General features: G+C 48.0%; 2 long non-coding RNA genes across 2 annotated transcripts in view; one reads left to right on the forward strand and one right to left on the reverse strand.

Moving 5' to 3' along the window:
- Positions 1 to 413: 413 nt before the first annotated feature.
- On the reverse strand, positions 414 to 22950 carry LOC310879938. Its single transcript, XR_014571267.1, has 2 exons — positions 22029 to 22950; positions 414 to 515 (listed from the first exon to the last, which is right to left on the reverse strand). It is a non-coding gene; the product is annotated as an uncharacterized lncRNA (long non-coding RNA).
- LOC310879940 overlaps positions 3007 to 24512 on the forward strand; it is a 218228-nt gene continuing 196722 nt past the window's right edge. Inside the window, exon 1 of the long non-coding RNA XR_014571269.1 lies at positions 3007 to 9598. This is a non-coding gene — a long non-coding RNA (uncharacterized lncRNA). The remainder of the gene's footprint in view (positions 9599 to 24512) is intronic.

Genomic DNA, 24512 nt, shown 5'->3' on the forward strand with positions numbered 1-24512 from the left:
TTGTCCTCATGGTAGGACATACCCTACGAAGGCAGTTGCTATTAGGGTGAGTAGGAGGATTACTCCTGTGTTTCAGGTTTCTTTGTATAGGTAGGAGCCGTAGTAGAGGCCTCGTCCGATGTGTAAGTAGATGCAGATAAAGAAGAGCGAAGCACCGTTGGCGTGGAGGTTGCGGATGAGCCATCCGTACTGGACGTCTCGGCATGTGTGAGCTACTGAGGAGAAGGCGAGTGAAGTGTCTGCGGTGTAGTGTATGGCTAGTAGCAGGCCTGTTAGGATTTGTGTGGCTAAGCAGATGGCTAGAAGGGAGCCGAAGTTTCATCAGGCAGAGATGTTGGAGGGGGCGGGTAGGTCGATTAGGGAGTTGTTGATTATTTTTAGTAGGGGATGGGATTTGCGGATGTTAGGGGCCATTAGTGAGTCTGTGTGTTATTAGGATTATTACCAGGATGGAGAGGGCGAAGGATCCTAGGTAGGCCTTAATTAGCCCTGTGTGTATTGAGGTTGCGGCTTTGCTTGCGGCTACTTGTAGTTCAGCAAGGCCCTCTGGCCCTATTTTTTTGAGTCAGGAGAGGTCGATCAAGTGTAGGGCAATGTTTTGTCCCTTTTCTAGTAGGTTTTTGGAGAAGAATCGGTGTACTAGGGGGTTGAAGTACCCTAATGCAGAGGAGAAGTTTATGAGGGGGTTTGGTTTGGGGTGAGTGAGGGTGTGTGTTATGTTCGATAGTTCTAGGGCTAGGATGATTCCTAGGATTGTTATGAGGATGGCAGCAGTTTTGGTGATAAGGGGTATGGTTATTGGGGGGGTTTTGGTTGGTGTGATGAAAGAGGTAATGATTATTCCTGCTGTAATGCTGCCTAGGGCGAGTCGGGTTAGGGGGGCGGTGATTAGTGGGTTGTTTTCGTTTATTGATACTATTGGGGGGATTCGGGTTTGTCCAGCTTGGACTAGGATGGTTATGCGGATGCTGTAGGTTGCGGTGAATGCTGTGGCTATAAGGGTTAGGAGTAGGGCTCAAGTATTTAGGTATGATGTGTTTAAGCTTTCGATGATGAGGTCTTTTGAGTAGAATCCGGCTAGGAATGGGGTTCCTATCAGCGCCAGGTTTCCGATGGTTAGGCAGGAAGTAGTGACTGGGAGTATTTTCTGTAGGCCTCCTATCTTTCGGATATCTTGTTCTCCGTTTAGGTTGTGGATGATAGACCCTGAGCATAGGAATAGTATGGCTTTAAAGAAGGCATGGGTTGAGATGTGTAGGAAGGCTAGTTGTGGGAGGTTTAGTCCGATAGTGACTATTATTAGTCCTAGTTGGCTGGATGTTGAGAAAGCAATGATTTTTTTGATGTCATTTTGGGTTAGGGCGCATGTGGCAGCGAATAGGGTTGATAGAGCACCTAGGCATAGGCAGGCAGTTAGGGCTGTCTGGTTGGTGGCTAGCAGGGGGTGCATGCGGATGAGCAGGAAGATTCCGGCTACTACTATGGTACTGGAGTGCAGTAGGGCTGATACTGGGGTGGGGCCTTCTATTGCTGCGGGCAGTCATGGGTGGAGTCCAAATTGGGCGGATTTTCCTGCGGCTGCGAGGATTAATCCTATGAGGGGGAGGATTGGGGTTTGGTGGGGGTGTACGGCTTGTTGGATCTCTCAGGTGTTGAATGTTGAAGCTAGTCATGCTATGCTCAGGATCAGTCCGACGTCTCCGATTCGGTTGTAGATTACGGCTTGTAGGGCGGCGGTGTTGGCATCTGCTCGGCCTTGTCATCAGCCGATGAGAAGGAAGGACATGATTCGTACTCCTTCCCAGCCTACGAATAGGAGGAATATGTTGTTTGCGGTTGTTAGGAGGAGTATGGCGACTAGGAATGTCAGTAGGTAGGTGAAAAATTTTGTTACGTATGGCTCTGAGGCCATGTATCATATGGCGAATTGTAGGATTGATCATGTTACAAATAGGGCGATTGGAAGAAATGTTATTGAGTATTGGTCTATTTTTAGGCTCAGGGGGATTTTAAAGTTTATAATGAATTTTCACTCCCAGTGGCAGGTGACAGATTCTACTCCCGAGTAGATGAATGCGGTTGTAGGGGCTAGGCTAATTAGGAATGCGGTTTTAACAGCGCGGGTGGTGGCTTGTGGGGTGTTTTTAAAGTTTTTAAATAGAAATGGCAGGATGATTGGGGTTAGGAGGATTGTCAGCGTGAGTAGTGTGAGGGAGTTGATTAGTAGTGTGGGGTTCACTCCTTTTACTTGGATTTGCACCAAGATGGGTGGTTCCTAAGACCAGTGGATTGCTGTTATCCTTTAAAAGTAAGGGGGCTGAGGTTTTAGGCTCAGATGTAAGAGTTAGCAGCTCTTGTTGGTTAAACCCTCCTCTCGGCAGGTAAGAAGGTTTGAACTTCTATTCTTAGAATCACAGTCTAATGTTTGGTTTAAACTATACTTGCATGAGGGGATTCCGGAGATCAGTTCGGGTTTGAGGATTAGGAGGAATATTGGGATAATGTGGAGTGTTATGAGCAGGTGTTCTCGCGTGGTTGAGTTTTGCATAGATGTGATGTGGGGGGGGATTGAGCCTCGTTGGGTCATTAGTAGTATGAATAAGGTGTAGGAGGCGGTTAGTAGGGTTGCGATTCCTGTTAGGATGATCGTGAAGGCAGATCAGTTGAATAAGGTGATTATAATGGTTAGCTCTGCTATGAGGTTTGTTGTTGGGGGTAAGGCTATGTTTGTTAGATTGGCCAGCAATCATCAGGTAGCTATGAGTGGTAGGAGAGGTTGTAGGCCTCGTGTGAGTAGTAGAATTCGGCTGTGCGTACGTTCATAGTTTGTGTTGGCTAGGCAGAATAGTATGGAGGAAGTTAGTCCATGGGAAATTATTAGGATCATTGCCCCTGAGAATGATCAGTGGGTTTGGATTATTCCTGCGGCGATAACTAGGCCTATGTGGCTAACGGATGAATAAGCGATTAGTGATTTTAGGTCTGTCTGTCGTAGGCAGATTGAGCTAGTCATTAGGGCGCCTCATAGGGCCAGGGTTAGGAAGGGGTAGTGCAGGAGGTTGGACAGTGGGCCCATAAATAGAGTGACTCGTATAATTCCGTATCCTCCTAGCTTTAGTAGTAGGGCGGTGAGGAGTATTGAGCCTGCGATGGGTGCTTCTACGTGGGCTTTTGGCAGTCAGAGGTGTAGGCCATATAGTGGGGCTTTTACTATGAATGCTATGAGCAGTGCTAGACCTGATAGTATTCCTGTCCATGAGGTGGATAGGGTTGGGTGGGTTAGTTGTAGGGTTGGCAGGTGCAGGGTGCCAATTTTCACGTATAGGTGTATGATTGTGATTAGCAGGGGTAGAGAGCTTACTAGCGTGTAGAATAGCAGGTAGATGCCAGCGCTTAGGCGTTCTGGTTGGTTCCCCCATCGGGTGATTAAGATTAGGGTGGGAATGAGGGTTGCTTCAAATGAGATGTAAAATAGTGCTAGTTCTGTGGTGGAAAAGGCTAGTAGGATGAATGGCTGGACTGCGACTAAGGTTGAGATAAAGATTCGTTTGCGTTGTAGGGGTTCTTGTTGCAGGTGGTTTTGGCTTGCTATGATTATGAGTGGGAGTAGTCAGCAGGATAGTACTAGGAGGGGGGATGAGATTTGGTCAATTCCTGTTCAGTTGGATAAAAATTTGTAGGGGTAGTAGGTTGGGATTAATCACTGTAGGCTTAGGGCAGCGATTAGGAGGCTGTATAAGGTGGTGTTAGTCCATAGAAATTTTGGTGGAGACAGCAGGGCTGTTGGAAGAAGTATGATTGTGGGTAGGATGATTTTTAGCATTGCAGGAGGTTTAGGTTGTGTAGATGGTCGGAGCCATGTGTGCGGGTGGAGGCTACTAGGATGGCCAGGCCTGTGCCCGCCTCACACGCTGAGAAGGTTAGCATGAGAATTGGTACCATGGTGAATGAGGAGACTTGGTTTTCGATGGATCATATTGATAGGCCTACGAATATCGATAATATTATGCTTTCAAGGCATAGTAGGGCGGATACTAGGTGGGTTCGGTGGAAGGCTAGTCCTAGTCCGCTGAAAATGAAGGCTGAGTAGAAGCTTAAATGTAGGGGCGACATAAGAAAGTTACAGGGTTGGCTGTAATCTGCTGGGTCGAAACCAGCTATCTTTTTGGTTAGACTAACTTTCTGTTATTCTGCTCATTCTAGGCCCCCTTGAATTCACTCGTAGGCCAGTCCGAGTGTTAGGAGAAGGAGGATCGCTACAGTTCAGGTGAGGGTCATTAGGGGGGATTGGAGTTGGACGGCTCATGGCAGGGGGAGTAGGAGGGCGATTTCTAGGTCGAATAGGACGAACAGGATGGCTACTGAGGAAGAATCGGACTGAGAATGGTAATCGAGCAGATCCAAGTGGGTCGAATCCACATTCGTACGGTGAGAGTTTCTCTGAGTCGGGGTTTATTTGGGCGAGTCAGAAGTTTAATGCGGTTAGGGCGGCGCTTAGGATTGATGATAGGGCGAATATGAACATGAGTGCGTTCATTGCTCTCCTCTGGGTTTATACCAGATTCTAGAGATTGGAAGTCAATTGTAATTAATATACTAGAAGAGCAAGATCCTCATCAGTAGATGGTTATGTAGAGGAATAGTCAGATGACGTCTACGAAGTGTCAGTATCAGGCTGCTGCCTCGAATCCGAAGTGGTGGTCTGATGTAAAGTGGAACTTGATCAGTCGGAAGAGGCAGACGGTCAGGAAGGAGGATCCGATGATTACGTGGAGTCCGTGGAATCCAGTGGCAACGAAGAAGGTAGATCCGTAGACGCTATCGGCGATTGAGAATGGGGCTTCGTGGTATTCTATTGCTTGTAGGGCTGTGAAGTAGAATCCCAGGAGGATCGTTAGGGTTAGGGCGTGGATGGCGTGTTTTCGGTTTCCTTCTGTGATGCTGTGATGGGCTCACGTTACGGTAACGCCTGAGGCTAGTAGGATGGCTGTGTTTAGTAGGGGGACTTCTATCGGGTTGAGTGGTTTAATTCCTGTTGGGGGTCATTGGCCTCCTAGTTCTGGGGTTGGGGCCAGGCTCGAGTGGAAGAACGCTCAGAAGAACCCTAAGAAGAAGAATGCTTCGGATGTGATGAAAAGGATTATGCCGTATCGTAGGCCTTTTGGGACTGTGGGAGTGTGATGGCCTTGGAAGGTGCTTTCTCGTACAATGTCTCGTCATCATTGGAGTATTACTAGGAGTATTGAGATGAGGCCTAGGGTTAGTAGTATGGATGAGTTGTAGTGGAATCACATGATTAATCCTGAGGTTGTGAGTAGGGCGGCGGCTGCCCCGAAGATTGGTCAAGGGCTTGGGTCAACTATGTGGTATGAGTGTGCTTGGTGTGCCATTAGATGTTTTCTTGTAAGTATAGGCTTAGAAGGAGCACGAAGACGTAGGCCTGGATTATGGCTACTGCTACTTCTAGGATGGTTAGGAGTAGTAGGATGATTATTGTTAGGATGGATACTGCAGGAAGGGTGGGTATTAATGCAATGGAGGCTGTAGAGATGAGTTGGATGAGTAAGTGTCCTGCTGTAAGGTTGGCTGTAAGGCGGACTCCGAGGGCTAGGGGGCGGATTAGTAGGCTGGTTGTTTCGATCAGGATTAGTGCGGGGATTAGGGGTGTAGGGGTACCTTCGGGTAATAGGTGGGCTAAAGAGGCTGATGGTTGGTTTCGTAGGCCTGTTAGTAGTGTGGCGAGCCATAGTGGGAAGGCTAGGGCTATGTTCATAGATAGTTGGGTGGTTGGGGTGAATGTATATGGAAGGAGGCCTAGAAGGTTGATTGTAAGAAGTATGATTATTAGGGATGTAAATATTATGGCTCATTTGTGGCCATTTTTGTTGAGTGGGACTATTAGTTGTTTTGTGATTAGGTGAAGGAGTCATGTTTGGATAGTAGAAAGGCGGTTGTTGATTCATGGGTTGTTTGGGGACGGGAATAGTAGGGCTGGGAAGAGTAGGGATAGTAGGATTAAGGGGATGCCGAATAGATTGGGGCTGGAAAATTGGTCAAAGAAGCTTAGGTTCATGGTCAGGATCATGGTGTGGGTTTGGTAGTGAGGGAGGTCTTATTTGATGGGGGGTTGGTTGTGGTGAAGGCTAGTAGTTTTGGTTGGATGAGGAGTGCTAGGGTTAATCAGGTTATAATTATGATTGAAAATCATGGTGCGGGGTTAAGCTGTGGCATATCATTAAGGAGGGGGAAGTCCCTCTTTGGCTAGCTTAAAAGGCTAGTGCTGTTGCATAGCTTCTTAATGATTAGGATGATGATAGAAGGGACGATCAGGCCTCGAAATGTGGGAGTGGGGTTGATTCTACTACAATGGGTATGTAGCTGTGATTAGCCCCGCAAATTTCTGAGCATTGTCCGTAAAAAATCCCAGGCCGGGTGGTAATGAATGAAGTTTGGTTTAGTCGGCCTGGGATTGCGTCTGTTTTAACTCCGAGCGTTGGGACTGCTCAGGAGTGGAGTACGTCTCCTGCAGTAATGATCACGCGGATGGGGGATTCTATTGGGATAACTACGCGGTGGTCAACTTCTAGCAGTCGGAAGTGGCCGTTGGGTAAGTCTGGGGTGGGCACTATGTAGGAGTCGAATGATAGGTCTTTGAAGTCTGTGTATTCGTAGCTTCAGTATCATTGGTGGCCGATGGCTTTTAGGGTGAGGTCTGGTTCATCGATTTTGTCCATTATGTAGAGGATTTGTAGGGATGGGAGGGCGAGGAGTACCAGGACGATAGCAGGTAGGATTGTCCAGATCAGCTCTACTTCTTGGGCGTCTACAGCATTGGACGAGAGTTTTTCTGTTAGTATGTGGGCTAAAAGGTAGAGAACTAGGCTGCAGATAGCTAGGGCAACGATTAGGGCGTGGTCGTGGAATTCAACGAGTTCTTCTATGATGGGTGATGAGGCGTCTTGGAATCCTAGTTGGGAGTGGTTGGCCACATGAGATGTACAGGATTTTTACCTGTGATTTAGTCTTGACAAGGCTATGTAATTGGTTTACTAACGTCTCATAAGAAAGAAGCATGAGCGGTTAATGCAGTTGGCTTGAAACCAGCATGTGAGGGTTCGATTCCTTCCTTTCTTGTACTTGGACGAAGGCCGGTTCCTCGAAAGTATGGTATGGGGGAGGGCAGCCGTGGATTCATTCAACGTTTGTGGTAGTTAGTTCTGGTTGTAGGACTTTTCGTTTGGCCGAAAAGGCTTCTCAGATGATGAATATTAGTATGATTACGGCTACTATTGAGATTAGGGAGCCGATGGAGGAAATGGTGTTTCATAGTGTGTAGGCGTCGGGATAGTCCGAGTATCGTCGGGGTATTCCTGCTAGGCCTAGGAAGTGCTGGGGGAAGAACGTTAGGTTTACTCCTGTAAATATTACCCCGAAGTGGGCTTTTGCTCATGTTTGGTGTAGGGTAAACCCAGTGAGTAGTGGGAATCAGTGAGTAAATCCTGCTAGAATGGCAAAGACGGCGCCTATGGATAGGACGTAGTGGAAGTGGGCAACTACGTAGTACGTGTCGTGCAGGGCGATGTCTAGGGAAGAGTTTGCAAGAACGATTCCTGTTAATCCTCCGATGGTAAATAGGAAGATAAATCCTAGAGCTCATAGTATTGGGGGGGTCTCATTTGATTGTTCCTCCGTGCAGGGTGGCTAGTCAGCTAAATACTTTGATTCCGGTAGGGATGGCAATGATTATAGTGGCTGATGTAAAGTAGGCTCGGGTATCAACGTCTATTCCTACTGTAAACATGTGGTGAGCTCAGACGATGAATCCTAGGAAGCCGATGGATAGTATGGCTCAGACTATTCCCATGTAGCCGAAGGGCTCCTTTTTGCCTGAGTAGTACGTGACTACGTGTGAGATGATTCCAAACCCCGGTAGGATCAGAATATAGACTTCTGGGTGTCCGAAGAATCAGAATAGGTGTTGGTACAGGATTGGGTCTCCTCCTCCAGCGGGGTCGAAGAATGTGGTGTTTAGGTTTCGATCAGTTAGTAATATTGTAATACCGGTGGCGAGTACGGGGAGTGATAGAAGGAGTAGGATGGCGGTAATTAGTACGGATCAGACAAATAGTGGGGTTTGGTATTGTGAGAGTGCGGGGGGTTTTATGTTGATGGCTGTGGTGATAAAGTTGATGGCCCCAAGGATGGAGGAGATACCGGCTAAGTGGAGTGAGAAGATAGCCAGGTCTACTGAAGCTCCGGCGTGGGCAAGGTCACCTGCTAGGGGAGGGTAGACAGTTCAGCCTGTGCCGGCGCCAGCTTCTACAGTGGATGAGGCTAGTAGGAGGAGGAATGATGGGGGGAGGAGTCAAAAGCTTATGTTGTTTATTCGCGGGAATGCTATGTCGGGGGCACCGATTATGAGGGGGACTAATCAGTTGCCGAATCCTCCGATCATGATGGGTATGACTATAAAGAAGCTTATTACAAAGGCGTGAGCGGTAACGATTACATTGTAAATTTGGTCGTCGCCTAGGAGAGTTCCTGGTTGTCCTAGTTCTGCGCGGATTAATAGGCTGAGTGCGGTGCCGACTATTCCTGCTCATGCCCCGAAGATGAGGTACAGGGTGCCAATATCCTTATGGTTAGTGGAAAATAGTCATCGGTTGATGAAGGTGACGGGTAAGATGGCTGAGTGTTGAAGCGTTAGGCTGTAGTCCTTTTTACAGAGGTTTAATTCCTCTTCTTATCGGCTCTGTAGTGAAATTCATGTTGAGTTGCAAGCTCATCGATGCGCACTAGGGTGCGTCAGGGTCTTTGTAGGCAGAAGCCAATTGGTTTAGGCATTTAGCTGTTAACTAGAGTTTTGTGGGATCGAAGCCCATCTGTCTAGGGAGGCTTTAGCTTAATTAAAGCGTCTGACTTGCATTCAGAAGATACAGGTTAATATTCTGTAAGTCTTAATGTGCAGAAACTAAGAGGGTTTAACTCTTATTTAAGGCTTTGAAGGCCTTCGGTTTGGGGTGTTATCCTAAGTTTCTAGACAATGGCATGTGTTATTGGGGACAGGGGAAGTAAGAGGATTGATAGTGAGGCAAGGACCGCAGTAGGTGTGCTTGGGGCTTTGCTAGTGTATCATTGTTTTATGTGGTTAGAGGAGTTGGGGGGAAGGGTAATTGTTGAGTGGTATGCGAGGCGTAGGTAGAAGAAGAGGCTGAGCAGTGATAGCATGGCAATTGCCATGGCTGCTGGTGTTATTTCCTGTTTAGTTAGTTCTTGGATGATAAGTCACTTTGGTATAAAGCCTGTTAATGGGGGGAGGCCTGCTAGGGATAAAAGTACTAGTATTAGGGTGGCGTTTAGCACTGGGGTTTTTGTTCATGAGGTTGTGATCATGGATAGGTTAAGGGCTTTGATTTTGTTAAGGGCTAGGAATACGGCTGATGTTATGATTGTGTATAGGTAGAAGGTAAGTAAGGCCAATTTGGGGCTGTAAACTAGGATGATGGCGATTCAGCCTAAGTGGGAGATGGACGAGAAGGCTAGGATTTTGCGTGTTTGTGTTTGGTTCAGTCCTATTCAGCCTCCTAGTGCTGTTGAGGCTAGGGCCATGGCGGTGAGTAGAGCTGGGTCGAGGGATTTGGATGTTAGTAGGAGCAGGGTTAGTGGGGGGAATTTTATGAGGGTCGAGAGTAGCAGGGCTGTTATTAGTGGCGATCCTTGTAGTACTTCTGGGAATCAGAAGTGAAATGGCACTAGGCCCAGTTTAATAGCGATTGCTGCTGTCAGTAGTAGACAGGAGGTTGGGTGGTTTATTTGTGTGATGTCTCATTGGCCGGTGACTCAGGCATTGGTTATGCTAGAGAATAGGACCAGGGCGGAAGCAGCTGCTTGGGTTAGGAAGTATTTCGTTGCGGCTTCTACTGCTCGTGGGTGGTGGGATTTGGCAATTAGGGGAATGATGGCTAGTGCGTTGATCTCCAGTCCTGTCCAGGCCAGAACTCAGTGGTTGCTGGAAATTGTGATTGTGGTGCCCAAGATGAGGCTGAAGGTTATGATTGGGGTCGCGTAAGGGTTCATTAGTAGAGGAGGGGGTTAAACCATCATTTTCGGGGTATGGGCCCGATAGCTTGATTAGCTGACTCTACTAGAAAATAATATAAGGGAAGTATGGAGAATTTTGATTTCTCTTGTGTGGGTTCAATTCCTACTTTTCTAAGGTCAACAGGAAATGAGAGGGCTGTTATACCTCTATGTTCACTTTATCATAGTGACCCTTTGTAGTTCAGGCACATTTCCTTATGTAAGGAGGTAGGCCTGCATAGCAGATAGGTATGCTGATGTGTCAGAGGCACAGAGCTAGTGTGAGGGGTAGGAAGTTTTTTCATAGTAGGTGCATTAGTTGGTCATATCGGAATCGTGGGTATGAAGCTCGGACCCATAAGAAACCAGAAGATAGTAGGAGGACTTTTGTGGCTAGGATGACGGGGAATAGTTCTGTGGGTGGCCCTAGGGCGCTTGGGTTTAGGAATATGATGGCTGTAAGTGTATTTATTAGCATAATGTTCGCATATTCAGCTAGGAAGAATAAGGCGAAGGGTCCTGCGGCGTATTCAACGTTAAACCCTGAGACTAGCTCAGATTCACCCTCTGTGAGGTCAAAAGGAGCTCGGTTTGTCTCTGCTAGGGTGGATACGTATCATATTATTGCTAGGGGTCATGAGGAGAAAATGAAGTATAGAGGCTCCTGTGCGACGGCAAAGGAGCTGAGTGTGTAGCTTCCGCTTAGTATGATTATTGATAGCAGGATTATGGCCAGTGTCACTTCGTATGAAATGGTCTGTGCTACTGCCCGTAGGGCTCCGATTAGTGCGTATTTTGAGTTCGAGGCTCAGCCTGATCATAGGACTGAGTAGACGGCTAGGCTTGACATGGCTATTAGGAAGAGAACTCCGAGGTTTAGATCTGCTAGGGGAAATGGGAGTGGTAGTGGTGCTCAAGTGGTGAGGGCTAGGACAAGGGCTAGTATTGGTATCAGAATGAATAGAAGTGGGGAAGAGGTAGAGGGTCGGATGGGCTCTTTGGTAAATAGTTTCAGTCCGTCCGCAAATGGTTGAAGTAGGCCAAAAGGCCCGACAACGTTAGGGCCTTTGCGGGATTGTATGTAGCTTAGGATTTTCCGTTCTACTAGGGTTAGGAAGGCTACGGCAATCAGGATTGGGATGATGTATAGGAGGGATATAATGAGGCAGCTTAGTGTTGTTATTTGAATCATGGGTGAAGCTAGGGAGAGGATTTGAACCTCTGGGGAAAGGGCTTAAGCCTTCTGCACTTGCCGGGCTCTGCCACTCTAGCTGGTCCTTTTCTAGGATTGAAAGTGGTGGGGGAAGGCCCTCTTCACGGTTTAGTTGGTTTCACTGCTTAGAGGGGGGGGGCGTGCTTGTGGTATTGGCCCCACTTTCCCGGTCCTTTCGTACTGGGGAGAGTGTGTCATAGATAGAAACCGACCTGGATTGCTCCGGTCTGAACTCAGATCACGTAGGACTGTTAATCGTTGAACAAACGAACCCTTAATAGCGGCTGCACCATTAGGATGTCCTGATCCAACATCGAGGTCGTAAACCCCCCTGTCGATATGGGCTCTTGAGGGGGATTGCGCTGTTATCCCTGGGGTAGCTTGGTCCATTAATCAATTATATTGGGTCTGGTCACTGTTAGCACTTTGAGGGGTAGCTCTAGGTAAAGAGGTATGGTCTTGTTTTTGGAGGATTTGTTCTCCTCCAAGGTCGCCCCAACCGAAAAATATCGACCAGGCTCTGCGATGGTAGTGGCCCCAGTGGGGTTGATTGAGGATTCGCGGTGGTCGTTGATTTTTAAGTTCCACAGGGTCTTCTCGTCTTATGTTCACATCCCCGCTTTTGCACGGGGAGATCAATTTCACTGATTATCTGTGAGAGACAGTTAAGACCTCGTTTAGCCATTCATACAAGTCTCGATTTATGGGACAATTGATTGCGCTACCTTTGCACGGTTAGGATACCGCGGCCGTTAAACCTAAGTCACCGGGCAGGCATCACCTTCAATACTTGTTTAATTTGCTGAAGGCTATGTTTTTGGTAAACAGTCGGGCCTTATTAATTTGCCGAGTTCCTTTCACAGATTTTAATCGCTCTTATAGGCGCTCCTGAGTCGGGTTAACAGGGTTAGTTAATACGTGGTCTTGTAGGGGTTTTTGTATCTGTCTAGGTCTGTTAATAATGTTTCTATGTAAGCTTGCGCCGTTAGAGGGGTGTGGCCCTGAGTTACTTATTTTAGCATTAATTCTCCTATATTCATAGGTTGACCTGTTTGTGATAAGGGAATCATCTTATTTTGGTATTTTTAGGTGGTGGAGCTTTGACGCACTCTTTTTTGATGGCTGCTTTAGGGCCCACGGTAGGATCAGTAGTAAGAATTATCCGCTAGTCGAGGTTGTGTCCTTTTTTAATGGAGCTGTCCCTCCATTAAATAGCTCTTAATCATCTCATTAGGGTTCAGGATGTCCGGTAGGGAGGATTAAGGGGGAACTTAGATTCGTTTCACAGGTAACCAGCTATCACCCAGCTCGGTTGGCTTTTCACCTCTACTGACAAGTCATCCCACTCTTTTGCAACAGAGACGGGTTCGCTCTCTTTAACTGCTTGAAAGTAGCTCGCTTGGGTTTCGGGGGGGCAAACTTTAGTTCACTTTGCTTGGTTGTTCTCGCTAAACCATGATGCAAAAGGTACAAGGGTTGATCTTTGCTGTCTGTCGCTTTGATTGTTTCACTGCTATTTCATCTTTCCCTTACGGTACTGGGGTCTCTATCGCGTCTAAGTGTCTTTTCTATCGCCTATACTAAGACTGTAAAATGCTTTAGTTTAATTAGTTTAGTAAATTCTTTAGTTTTGGTGTACTATTTGTGTGGTTGAGCTAGAGGGGGGGCTTCAAGACGATCCGGTCTAGTAGATATCTTTCAGGTGTAAGCTGAGTGCTTTGGTGTTATAGCTACGTCTTGATATTCTAAGTACACCTTCCGGTACACTTACCTTGTTACGACTTACCTCATCTTCAGCGTATTTATGGTATTAGTTATGTGGGATGTGGCTTTTGAGGAGGGTGACGGGCGGTATGTACGTGCCCCAGGGCCGGCTTAAAGTAGGCTCTATTGTCCCACTTTACTGCTAAATCCGCCTTCCAGAAGTGGTTTCACGCTTCTTTCCGTGTGCCCTATGAATAGGGAATGTAGCCCATTTCTTCCACTCCATAGGCTATACCTTGACCTGTCTTATTAGCGGGGTGCTATTGTGTCCACTGTTGTGCTCTCATTCGAGGTGGGCTGGCGACGGCGGTATGTAGGCTGTGTTGGCAAGGGGTGGTTGGGTTAATCGGGGATTATCGATTGTAGAACAGGCTCCTCTAGGTGGGTTTGGGGCACCGCCAAGTCCTTAGAGTTTTAAGCGTTTGTGCTCGTAGTTCTCTGGCGGATACTTCGGTAAAGTAAGTATCAAGATTTAGGGCCAGGCATAGTGGGGTATCTAATCCCAGTTTGGGCCCTGGCTTTCGTGGGTTTAAATCAGTCGTTAGTTCCTAAGATCATCTTAATGGTGTGTTTAGGTGCATCTTGGGCTTATGACAGCTCAGTTGCATTTTGATCTTAGTTAGCTAGGATAGGCATTTTACCACTCTTTACGCCGTGTCAATAGGACGGTTGATTTGGGTTTCTTGTATGACCGCGGTGGCTGGCACAAGATTTACCAACCCTTGAAGTTAGGCTGTTGCTATAACTAAGTCAAGTTTGCACTCATTGCTTAATGTTAATTACTGCTGAATACCCGTGGGGGCGTGGCTTAGCGAGGCGTCTTGGGCTACTACTTGGGTGTGCCTGATACCCGCTCCTCAAGGCCTGTATGGGGGTAGGTGGTCGAGGGCGTTTACACTGGGGCGCGGATACTTGCATGTATATATTTAGCAAAAACCAACCGTAAGGTTAGGACTAAGTCTTTTGTCCGCAGGCATGTTTTATGCCATCTTGGCAACTTCAGTGCCATGCTTTGTGTTAAGCTATGTGGACGGGGGTGTGGTTAGCTGATAGTTGAGTGGTGAGTGAGAGTGAAGTATATGAAATTATTGCTTGTGTTTACTATTTTTAGTACTGGAGTTTCTCTAAGTCCTAGGACTAGGAGGAAATGGTGTTTCATAGTGTGTAGGCGTCGGGATAGTCCGAGTATCGTCGGGGTATTCCTGCTAGGCCTAGGAAGTGCTGGGGGAAGAACGTTAGGTTTACTCCTGTAAATATTACCCCGAAGTGGGCTTTTGCTCATGTTTGGTGTAGGGTAAACCCAGTGAGTAGTGGGAATCAGTGAGTAAATCCTGCTAGAATGGCAAAGACGGCGCCTATGGATAGGACGTAGTGGAAGTGGACACTATTTGTCTGATCCGTACTAATTACCGCCATCCTACTCCTTCTATCACTCCCCGTACTCGCCGCCGGTATTACAATATTACTAACTGATCGAAACCTAAACACCACATTCTTCGACCCCGCTGGAGGAGGAGACCCAATCCTGTACCAACACCTATTCTGATTCTTCGGACACCCAGAAGTCTATATTCTGATCCTACCGGGGTTCGGAATCATCTCACACGTAGTCACGTACTACTCAGGCAAAAAGGAGCCCTTCGGCTACATGGGAATAGTCTGAGCCATACTATCCATCGGCTTCCTAGGATTCATCGTCTGAGCTCACCACATGTTTACAGTAGGAATAGACGTTGATACCCGAGCCTACTTTACATCAGCCACTATAATCATTGCCATCCCTACCGGAATCAAAGTATTTAGCTGACTAGCCACCCTGCACGGAGGAACAATCAAATGAGACCCCCCCAATACTATGAGCTCTAGGATTTATCTTCCTATTTACCATCGGAGGATTAACAGGAATCGTTCTTGCAAACTCTTCCCTAGACATCGCCCTGCACGACACGTACTACGTAGTTGCCCACTTCCACTACGTCCTATCCATAGGCGCCGTCTTTGCCATTCTAGCAGGATTTACTCACTGATTCCCACTACTCACTGGGTTTACCCTACACCAAACATGAGCAAAAGCCCACTTCGGGGTAATATTTACAGGAGTAAACCTAACGTTCTTCCCCCAGCACTTCCTAGGCCTAGCAGGAATACCCCGACGATACTCGGACTATCCCGACGCCTACACACTATGAAACACCATTTCCTCCATCGGCTCCCTAATCTCAATAGTAGCCGTAATCATACTAATATTCATCATCTGAGAAGCCTTTCCGGCCAAACGAAAAGTCCTACAACCAGAACTAACTACCACAAACGTTGAATGAATCCACGGCTGCCCTCCCCCATACCATACTTTCGAGGAACCGGCCTTCGTCCAAGTACAAGAAAGGAAGGAATCGAACCCTCACATGCTGGTTTCAAGCCAACTGCATTAACCGCTCATGCTTCTTTCTTATGAGACGTTAGTAAACCAATTACATAGCCTTGTCAAGACTAAATCACAGGTAAAAATCCTGTACATCTCATGTGGCCAACCACTCCCAACTAGGATTCCAAGACGCCTCATCACCCATCATAGAAGAACTCGTTGAATTCCACGACCACGCCCTAATCGTTGCCCTAGCTATCTGCAGCCTAGTTCTCTACCTTTTAGCCCACATACTAACAGAAAAACTCTCGTCCAATGCTGTAGACGCCCAAGAAGTAGAGCTGATCTGGACAATCCTACCTGCTATCGTCCTGGTACTCCTCGCCCTCCCATCCCTACAAATCCTCTACATAATGGACAAAATCGATGAACCAGACCTCACCCTAAAAGCCATCGGCCACCAATGATACTGAAGCTACGAATACACAGACTTCAAAGACCTATCATTCGACTCCTACATAGTGCCCACCCCAGACTTACCCAACGGCCACTTCCGACTGCTAGAAGTTGACCACCGCGTAGTTATCCCAATAGAATCCCCCATCCGCGTGATCATTACTGCAGGAGACGTACTCCACTCCTGAGCAGTCCCAACGCTCGGAGTTAAAACAGACGCAATCCCAGGCCGACTAAACCAAACTTCATTCATTACCACCCAGCCTGGGATTTTTTACGGACAATGCTCAGAAATTTGCGGGGCTAATCACAGCTACATACCCATTGTAGTAGAATCAACCCCACTCCCACATTTCGAGGCCTGATCGTCCCTTCTATCATCATCCTAATCATTAAGAAGCTATGCAACAGCACTAGCCTTTTAAGCTAGCCAAAGAGGGACTTCCCCCTCCTTAATGATATGCCACAGCTTAACCCCGCACCATGATTTTCAATCATAATTATAACCTGATTAACCCTAGCACTCCTCATCCAACCAAAACTACTAGCCTTCACCACAACCAACCCCCCATCAAATAAGACCTCCCTCACTACCAAACCCACACCATGATCCTGACCATGAACCTAAGCTTCTTTGACCAATTTTCCAGCCCCAATCTATTCGGCATCCCCTTAATCCTACTATCCCTACTCTTCCCAGCCCTACTATTCCCGTCCCCAAACAACCCATGAATCAACAACCGCCTTTCTACTATCCAAACATGACTCCTTCACCTAATCACAAAACAACTAATAGTCCCACTCAACAAAAATGGCCACAAATGAGCCATAATATTTACATCCCTAATAATCATACTTCTTACAATCAACCTTCTAGGCCTCCTTCCATATACATTCACCCCAACCACCCAACTATCTATGAACATAGCCCTAGCCTTCCCACTATGGCTCGCCACACTACTAACAGGCCTACGAAACCAACCATCAGCCTCTTTAGCCCACCTATTACCCGAAGGTACCCCTACACCCCTAATCCCCGCACTAATCCTGATCGAAACAACCAGCCTACTAATCCGCCCCCTAGCCCTCGGAGTCCGCCTTACAGCCAACCTTACAGCAGGACACTTACTCATCCAACTCATCTCTACAGCCTCCATTGCATTAATACCCACCCTTCCTGCAGTATCCATCCTAACAATAATCATCCTACTACTCCTAACCATCCTAGAAGTAGCAGTAGCCATAATCCAGGCCTACGTCTTCGTGCTCCTTCTAAGCCTATACTTACAAGAAAACATCTAATGGCACACCAAGCACACTCATACCACATAGTTGACCCAAGCCCTTGACCAATCTTCGGGGCAGCCGCCGCCCTACTCACAACCTCAGGATTAATCATGTGATTCCACTACAACTCATCCATACTACTAACCCTAGGCCTCATCTCAATACTCCTAGTAATACTCCAATGATGACGAGACATTGTACGAGAAAGCACCTTCCAAGGCCATCACACTCCCACAGTCCCAAAAGGCCTACGATACGGCATAATCCTTTTCATCACATCCGAAGCATTCTTCTTCTTAGGGTTCTTCTGAGCGTTCTTCCACTCGAGCCTGGCCCCAACCCCAGAACTAGGAGGCCAATGACCCCCAACAGGAATTAAACCACTCAACCCGATAGAAGTCCCCCTACTAAACACAGCCATCCTACTAGCCTCAGGCGTTACCGTAACGTGAGCCCATCACAGCATCACAGAAGGAAACTGAAAACACGCCATCCACGCCCTAACCCTAACGATCCTCCTGGGATTCTACTTCACAGCCCTACAAGCAATAGAATACCACGAAGCCCCATTCTCAATCGCCGATAGCGTCTACGGATCTACCTTCTTCGTTGCCACTGGATTCCACGGACTCCACGTAATCATCGGATCCTCCTTCCTGACCGTCTGCCTCTTCCGACTGATCAAGTTCCACTTTACATCAGACCACCACTTCGGATTCGAGGCAGCAGCCTGATACTGACACTTCGTAGACGTCATCTGACTATTCCTCTACATAACCATCTACTGATGAGGATCTTGCTCTTCTAGTATATTAATTACAATTGACTTCCAATCTCTAGAATCTGGTATAAACCCAGAGGAGAGCAATGAACGCACTCATGTTCATATTCGCCCTATCATCAATCCTAAGCGCCGCCCTAACCGCATTAAACTTCTGACTCGCCCAAATAAACCCCGACTCAGAGAAACTCTCACCGTACGAATGTGGATTCGACCCACTTGGATCTGCTCGATTACCATTCTCAGTCCGATTCTTCCTCAGTAGCCATCCTGTTCGTCCTATTCGACCTAGAAATCGCCCTCCTACTCCCCCTGCCATGAGCCGTCCAACTCCAATCCCCCCTAATGACCCTCACCTGAACTGTAGCGATCCTCCTTCTCCTAACACTCGGACTGGCCTACGAGTGAATTCAAGGGGGCCTAGAATGAGCAGAATAACAGAAAGTTAGTCTAACCAAAAAGATAGCTGGTTTCGACCCAGCAGATTACAGCCAACCCTGTAACTTTCTTATGTCGCCCCTACATTTAAGCTTCTACTCAGCCTTCATTTTCAGCGGACTAGGACTAGCCTTCCACCGAACCCACCTAGTATCCGCCCTACTATGCCTTGAAAGCATAATATTATCGATATTCGTAGGCCTATCAATATGATCCATCGAAAACCAAGTCTCCTCATTCACCATGGTACCAATTCTCATGCTAACCTTCTCAGCGTGTGAGGCGGGCACAGGCCTGGCCATCCTAGTAGCCTCCACCCGCACACATGGCTCCGACCATCTACACAACCTAAACCTCCTGCAATGCTAAAAATCATCCTACCCACAATCATACTTCTTCCAACAGCCCTGCTGTCTCCACCAAAATTTCTATGGACTAACACCACCTTATACAGCCTCCTAATCGCTGCCCTAAGCCTACAGTGATTAATCCCAACCTACTACCCCTACAAATTTTTATCCAACTGAACAGGAATTGACCAAATCTCATCCCCCCTCCTAGTACTATCCTGCTGACTACTCCCACTCATAATCATAGCAAGCCAAAACCACCTGCAACAAGAACCCCTACAACGCAAACGAATCTTTATCTCAACCTTAGTCGCAGTCCAGCCATTCATCCTACTAGCCTTTTCCACCACAGAACTAGCACTATTTTACATCTCATTTGAAGCAACCCTCATTCCCACCCTAATCTTAATCACCCGATGGGGGAACCAACCAGAACGCCTAAGCGCTGGCATCTACCTGCTATTCTACACGCTAGTAAGCTCTCTACCCCTGCTAATCACAATCATACACCTATACGTGAAAATTGGCACCCTGCACCTGCCAACCCTACAACTAACCCACCCAACCCTATCCACCTCATGGACAGGAATACTATCAGGTCTAGCACTGCTCATAGCATTCATAGTAAAAGCCCCACTATATGGCCTACACCTCTGACTGCCAAAAGCCCACGTAGAAGCACCCATCGCAGGCTCAATACTCCTCACCGCCCTACTACTAAAGCTAGGAGGATACGGAATTATACGAGTCACTCTATTTATGGGCCCACTGTCCAACCTCCTGCACTACCCCTTCCTAACCCTGGCCCTATGAGGCGCCCTAATGACTAGCTCAATCTGCCTACGACAGACAGACCTAAAATCACTAATCGCTTATTCATCCGTTAGCCACATAGGCCTAGTTATCGCCGCAGGAATAATCCAAACCCACTGATCATTCTCAGGGGCAATGATCCTAATAATTTCCCATGGACTAACTTCCTCCATACTATTCTGCCTAGCCAACACAAACTATGAACGTACGCACAGCCGAATTCTACTACTCACACGAGGCCTACAACCTCTCCTACCACTCATAGCTACCTGATGATTGCTGGCCAATCTAACAAACATAGCCTTACCCCCAACAACAAACCTCATAGCAGAGCTAACCATTATAATCACCTTATTCAACTGATCTGCCTTCACGATCATCCTAACAGGAATCGCAACCCTACTAACCGCCTCCTACACCTTATTCATACTACTAATGACCCAACGAGGCTCAATCCCCTCCCACATCACATCTATGCAAAACTCAACCACGCGAGAACACCTGCTCATAACACTCCACATTATCCCAATATTCCTCCTAATCCTCAAACCCGAACTGATCTCCGGAATCCCCTCATGCAAGTATAGTTTAAACCAAACATTAGACTGTGATTCTAAGAATAGAAGTTCAAACCTTCTTACCTGCCGAGGGGAGGGTTTAACCAACAAGAGCTGCTAACTCTTACATCTGAGCCTAAAACCTCAGCCCCCTTACTTTTAAAGGATAACAGCAATCCACTGGTCTTAGGAACCACCCATCTTGGTGCAAATCCAAGTAAAAGGAGTGAACCCCACACTACTAATCAACTCCCTCACACTACTCACGCTGACAATCCTCCTAACCCCAATCATCCTGCCATTTCTATTTAAAAACTTTAAAAACACCCCACAAGCCACCACCCGCGCTGTTAAAACCGCATTCCTAATTAGCCTAGCCCCTACAACCGCATTCATCTACTCGGGAGTAGAATCTGTCACCTGCCACTGGGAGTGAAAATTCATTATAAACTTTAAAATCCCCCTGAGCCTAAAAATAGACCAATACTCAATAACATTTCTTCCAATCGCCCTATTTGTAACATGATCAATCCTACAATTCGCCATATGATACATGGCCTCAGAGCCATACGTAACAAAATTTTTCACCTACCTACTGACATTCCTAGTCGCCATACTCCTCCTAACAACCGCAAACAACATATTCCTCCTATTCGTAGGCTGGGAAGGAGTACGAATCATGTCCTTCCTTCTCATCGGCTGATGACAAGGCCGAGCAGATGCCAACACCGCCGCCCTACAAGCCGTAATCTACAACCGAATCGGAGACGTCGGACTGACCCTGAGCATAGCATGACTAGCTTCAACATTCAACACCTGAGAGATCCAACAAGCCGTACACCCCCACCAAACCCCAATCCTCCCCCTCATAGGATTAATCCTCGCAGCCGCAGGAAAATCCGCCCAATTTGGACTCCACCCATGACTGCCCGCAGCAATAGAAGGCCCCACCCCAGTATCAGCCCTACTGCACTCCAGTACCATAGTAGTAGCCGGAATCTTCCTGCTCATCCGCATGCACCCCCTGCTAGCCACCAACCAGACAGCCCTAACTGCCTGCCTATGCCTAGGTGCTCTATCAACCCTATTCGCTGCCACATGCGCCCTAACCCAAAATGACATCAAAAAAATCATTGCTTTCTCAACATCCAGCCAACTAGGACTAATAATAGTCACTATCGGACTAAACCTCCCACAACTAGCCTTCCTACACATCTCAACCCATGCCTTCTTTAAAGCCATACTATTCCTATGCTCAGGGTCTATCATCCACAACCTAAACGGAGAACAAGATATCCGAAAGATAGGAGGCCTACAGAAAATACTCCCAGTCACTACTTCCTGCCTAACCATCGGAAACCTGGCGCTGATAGGAACCCCATTCCTAGCCGGATTCTACTCAAAAGACCTCATCATCGAAAGCTTAAACACATCATACCTAAATACTTGAGCCCTACTCCTAACCCTTATAGCCACAGCATTCACCGCAACCTACAGCATCCGCATAACCATCCTAGTCCAAGCTGGACAAACCCGAATCCCCCCAATAGTATCAATAAACGAAAACAACCCACTAATCACCGCCCCCCTAACCCGACTCGCCCTAGGCAGCATTACAGCAGGAATAATCATTACCTCTTTCATCACACCAACCAAAACCCCCCCAATAACCATACCCCTTATCACCAAAACCGCTGCCATCCTCATAACAATCCTAGGAATCATCCTAGCCCTAGAACTATCGAACATAACACACACCCTCACTCACCCCAAACCAAACCCCCTCATAAACTTCTCCTCTGCATTAGGGTACTTCAACCCCCTAGTACACCGATTCTTCTCCAAAAACCTACTAGAAAAGGGACAAAACATTGCCCTACACTTGATCGACCTCTCCTGACTCGAAAAAATAGGGCCAGAGGGCCTTGCTGAACTACAAGTAGCCGCAAGCAAAGCCGCAACCTCAATACACACAGGGCTAATTAAGGCCTACCTAGGATCCTTCGCCCTCTCCATCCTGGTAATAATCCTAATAACACACAGACTCACTAATGGCCCCTAACATCCGCAAATCCCATCCCCTACTAAAAATAATCAACAACTCCCTAATCGACCTACCCGCCCCCTCCAACATCTCTGCCTGATGAAACTTCGGCTCCCTTCTAGCCATCTGCTTAGCCACACAAATCCTAACAGGCCTGCTACTAGCCATACACTACACCGCAGACACTTCACTCGCCTTCTCCTCAGTAGCTCACACATGCCGAGACGTCCAGTACGGATGGCTCATCCGCAACCTCCACGCCAACGGTGCTTCGCTCTTCTTTATCTGCATCTACTTACACATCGGACGAGGCCTCTACTACGGCTCCTACCTATACAAAGAAACCTGAAACACAGGAGTAATCCTCCTACTCACCCTAATAGCAACTGCCTTCGTAGGGTATGTCCTACCATGAGGACAAATGTCATTCTGAGGGGCCACCGTAATCACCAACCTATTCTCAGCCATCCCGTACATTGGGCAAACTCTAGTAGAATGAGCCTGAGGAGGATTCTCAGTAGACAATCCAACCTTAACCCGATTCTTCGCCATCCACTTCCTACTGCCCTTCCTAATTGCAGGAATCACCCTAGTCCACCTAACCTTCCTACACGAATCAGGCTCAAATAACCCACTAGGAATCGTATCAGACTGCGACAAAATCCCATTCCACCCATACTTCTCCATTAAAGACAGCTTAGGGCTTACCCTAATAATCACCCCTCTAATAGCACTAGCCCTATTTTCACCGAACCTCCTGGTTCTTGGAATCCTAGTTGGGAGTGGTTGGCCACATGAGATGTACAGGATTTTTACCTGTGATTTAGTCTTGACAAGGCTATGTAATTGGTTTACTAACGTCTCATAAGAAAGAAGCATGAGCGGTTAATGCAGTTGGCTTGAAACCCATCCCCAGTGGTGCAAGTGCACTCTCTGAACTCACTGCAGTGCATCCCCAGTGGTGCCAGTGCACTCTCTGGACTCACTGCACTGCATCCCCAGTGGTGCCAGTGCAATCTCTGGACTCACTGCAGAGCATCCCCAGTGGTGCCAGTGCACTCTGTGGACTCACTGTAGTGCATCCCCAGTGGTGCCAGTGCACTCTCTGGACTCACTGCACTGCATCCCCAGTGGTGCCAGTGCAATCTCTGGACTCACTGCAGTGCATCCCCAGTGGTGCCAGTGCACTCTCTGGACTCACTGCACTGCATCCCCAGTGGTGCCAGTGCACTCTCTGGACTCACTGCAGTGCATCCCCAGTGGTGCCAGTGCACTCTCTGGACTCACTGCACTGCAGCCCCAGTGGTGCCAGTGCACTCTCTGGACTCACTGCACTGCATCCCCAGTGGTGCCAGTGCGCTCTCTGGAGTCACAGCACTGCATCCCCAGTGGTGCCAGTGCAATCTCTGGACTCACTGCACTGCATCCCCAGTGGTGCCAGTGCACTCTCTGGACTCACTGAAGTGCATCCCCATTGGTGCCATTGCACTCTCTGCACTCACTGCACTGCATCACCAGTGGTGCCAGTGCACTCACTGGACTGACTGCACTGCATCCCCAGTGGTGCCAGTGCACTCTCCGGAGTCACAGCACTGCATCCCCAGTGGTGCCAGTGCACTCACTGGACACACTGTACTGCATCCCCAGTGGTGCCAGTGCACTCTCTGCACTCACTGCACAGCATCCAGAGTGGTGCCAGTGCATTCACTGGACTCACTGGACTGCATCCCCAGTGGTGCCAGTGCACTCTCTGGACTCACTGCAGTGCATCCCCAGTGGTGCCAGTGCACTCTCTGGACTCACTGCACTGCATCCCCAGTGGTGCCAGTGCACTCTCTGGACTCACTGCACCGCAACCCCAGTGGTGTCAGTGCACTCTCTGGACTCACTGAAGTGCATCCCCAGTGGTGCCCGTGCACTCTCTGGACTCACTAAACAGCATCACCAGTGGTGCCAGTGCACTCTCTGGACTCACTGCACTGCATCCCCAGTGGTGCCAGTGCAATCTCTGGACTCACTGTAGTGCATCCCCAGTGGTGCCAGTGCACTCTCTGGACTCACTGCAGTGCATCCCCAGTGGTGCCAGTGCACTCTCTGGACTCACTGCAGTGCATCCCCAGTGGTGCCAGTGCACTCTCTGGACTCACTGCACTGCATCCCCAGTGGTGCCAGTGCACTCTCTGCACTCACTGCACTGCATTCCCAGTGGTGCCAGTGAAGTCTCTGGACTCACTGCACTGCATCCCCAGTGGTGCCAGTGCACTCTCTGGACTCACTGCACTGCATCCCCAGTGGTGCCAGTGCACTCTCTGGAGTCACTGCACTGCATCCCCAGTGGTGCCAGTGCACTCTCTGGACTCACTG

The sequence above is a fragment of the Anser anser genome, assembly GCF_964211835.1.
Source record: "Anser anser genome assembly, chromosome: 11".
NCBI lineage: Eukaryota > Metazoa > Chordata > Aves > Anseriformes > Anatidae > Anser > Anser anser.